Source organism: Festucalex cinctus, chromosome 11 (assembly GCF_051991245.1).
Source record: "Festucalex cinctus isolate MCC-2025b chromosome 11, RoL_Fcin_1.0, whole genome shotgun sequence".
Taxonomy (NCBI): domain Eukaryota; kingdom Metazoa; phylum Chordata; class Actinopteri; order Syngnathiformes; family Syngnathidae; genus Festucalex; species Festucalex cinctus.
This window is the reverse complement of record NC_135421.1, coordinates 4,879,738-4,882,796: the sequence shown is the minus strand read 5'-3', so window position 1 is coordinate 4,882,796 and position 3,059 is coordinate 4,879,738. Positions and strand designations below refer to the sequence as shown.

Below are 3,059 nucleotides of genomic sequence, written 5' to 3'. Positions count from 1 at the left end.
GATGGTGTGAATTTTTGAAGCAAGTTGAAATTTGAACGGTGTAAATTGAAAGTATTATGTGGGAGTTGTTGCGCGGCAAAAAAGTGTGGAGAATAAATATCACAATAACATATGTGGGAATGCTGAAGCATTCCCACAACTAAAACACCTACATCGTCCTTGCTTTGCCGTTTAGTTGGACCAATGCTGCTAGGAATTCCTATAGCCCTTTCATTTTTATTTATTTATTTTTTTGAATACATTTTTGTCATTGTATATCCTCTAAAGTGCACACGGGAAAGTATGGTAATGTATGCGTGTGAAATTCACAGCATGAGAACAAGAGCACTCCTGAGAACCTACAAACAGGAAGAGAAACACATCTATCACCGGTACACATACCCCTCCTACTGCCGCCACACATACACGCACGCACATACACACGTGCACACAGAGTTCACAATCAACATCACTTGTTTGCCCCTGTTCTGCGTTCCAACAATGGATGTTTCCTGATGACTGAGTTCACGGTGACGTTATGAGCAATGAGCCACTGCTGTGTGAAAGCTCACAAACTGGTCAATAGGAAGGAGCCATATTCTGATAAATCACTCATGAGAATTCCTTTTTTAAGTGGTTATAAACCAAAATGGCTGATTCATATTCGTACATGAGTTCCTGCATTATTTCTTGCCAGGCTACAGGCGAGCTAGGCGGTCGCCGAGGGCGCCATCTTGTGGAGGGGGCACCAAATTGCAGAAAGGAAAAAAAATAAAATTTAAAAAACACAAACATAAAAAGCCCTCCCCCCCCTCTCGTGTTTTCTAGCATAAAATGTTATATAGCAAATATATTTTATTGAGTTCCTTTTTTTTTATTACTTCTATTTCAAATAAATGACTGTGAGTTCACGACCTGCTGTCCTGGCGCCCTGAACCTGACCCGCTGCTGCCGCTTACAATGAATGAAAGGTAGGGGGAGGGGTCGTATATCATCTCGGAGTGTGGTGGCAGCACTTTAGAAAGATAGATAGATGGTTGGCACACTTGTGTTGTTTATACATTGACATCGACAACAATGAAAAGGTCCAAGCCTTCAAGTGCTGCATTAAGAAAGCGGCGAAAGGAGGAGGAGGAAAAACGGGCCCAGGGTAGAGGTATGTATGTCAGTCAATCATCATTGTTTATAAAATAAACACGAAAATAGCGTTAGCTTCTTAGCTTGCTTGTAACTTGTTTACTGCACCATTACATCCATGCTAGTAGCTACTTTGCACACAAGAGTGGGGCAACGCTTGCTGAGTTTAAACTAAAACAGCCAGTAAGTCCAGATACCTGCAAATGGATTTGCACAAGTCATTGTTTCACATAACCACATTAATTTATTAATTTATTGAAAATAAGAATTATGTGCTGGTTTAATGTAAACATCGATATAGTAAATGCATTTTTTTTTTTTAACTAGATGCGCTGAGAAAATATTTGCAGCCACAACAAGCACCTGCAGAAGCTGTGGTGAACAATCCTTTAGTGTCATTTTCACCAAAGGCTACTGAATGTAAGTGCATGGATGGTGCATTTAATACAAACAGCCATAATTTCTGACATTGTATTCTATCATAATGCAAATGGATTTGTTTTCCCTGCTTTAACACCAAAATAATTTGAAGTGATGTATTTTGTTTAATGTACAGCTGAAGCAACAGCCAGTCAAGCACCAATCAGCAGTACTTTGAGTGACACAAAGCTCGATCTTCTAGATCCAGGTGACTATTTCAGTTATATCAGCTATTGCTGCATCATGTACAGTGCTCAGCATATATGAGTATACCCCCTTTGAAAAATTTAAAGATTTTGTTCAATATCTCCCCGCGACCCTTGTGAGGAATAAGCGGTCAAGAAAATGGATGGTTGGATGGATGTTCAATATCTCAATAAACATAAGAACAATTTCCAAAATATTGACAAAATGTTTTCTGTAGAATACGCACTTGACTCACAACATGAAAGTAAGGTTGTAATAGGATGCATAGATTACAAAATCTTCAATTTAATCAAATTAACTAATGCAAAAAAAAAAAAAAAAAAAAAAAAAAAAGCAACCCACAACAAAAACGACTACATCTAGTATTTTCTATGAGCTCCATGACTGTTATGGGTAGCAACATGTCTGCTAGGCCTGGAATTAACAAGCCTTTTTCTCGGGGTCTACTTATTTGTGCAATATGTACTCTAATAAATTAAAAAAAAAAAAAAAAAAAAACTCTTAGCAGAGATGCAGTCATTTCCTTCCTGGCCAAAATCCAATATGTCAAGCATGGAACTTTTAGTTTTTCTAGAGGAGAAAAAACTTAGAGAAATCTATCCCAACATGTGGGTAGCACTCAGTGGCCGCTACCATACCAGTGACTGTAGCATCAGCTGAGAGATGCTTTTCCAAGCTTAAACTAATAAAAAAACTATTTAAGGTCTACCATGTCACAAGAACGGCTAACTAGAGTGGCACTTATCAGCATCAATCAAGAAGTATCCAGGCAGCTATCTTTTGACGCACCAATTGATGCCTTTGCTGCAAGGAGGTCCCGGCGTGCACTATTTTAACTATTTGCCGTTATGTTCCTAAGTTATTTAGTTTGTGATTTTAATATTTGATGAAGAGCTGACAAGCACCTACTACAAACATGGCAAAAACAACAAAAAAAAACTCAGGAGTAAAACCGTGTTTGACAGCAGTGCTTCCGCTTACTAACCGAGTCACTGTTGATCATAATAATTTGTTCATCTGTTTATCGCCCCAGTTCATGCATTTATAAAACTTATTGAACTGCTTTGTTTTGAATTGTTAATAGAATGAAGCTTTTCTCTCTGAGTGATTTTGTTAAAGCCAAACATGTTTTTCAACAATGAGTTCCTAAGTTTTTTTGCACACTATTCACATTATCTGTGAATCACCTTATTGCCAAAGTTTTACGATATATCAGTTTGTATATTGATACATTTACTATTTTTTGCAACACACTGCCATTCAAAATGACAATACATGAGCTAATTGGCTAATATATTTGGCGCCTGGCCAAACAC

General features: G+C 37.8%; 1 long non-coding RNA gene across 1 annotated transcript; it reads left to right on the top strand.

Annotated features, from left to right (window-relative positions):
* The first annotated feature begins 852 nt into the window (after positions 1–852).
* LOC144030854 (uncharacterized) lies at positions 853–1,848 on the top strand. Its single transcript, XR_013287374.1, has 3 exons — positions 853–1,135; positions 1,444–1,536; positions 1,673–1,848. It is a non-coding gene; the product is annotated as an uncharacterized LOC144030854 (long non-coding RNA).
* The last annotated feature ends 1,211 nt before the right edge of the window (positions 1,849–3,059 follow it).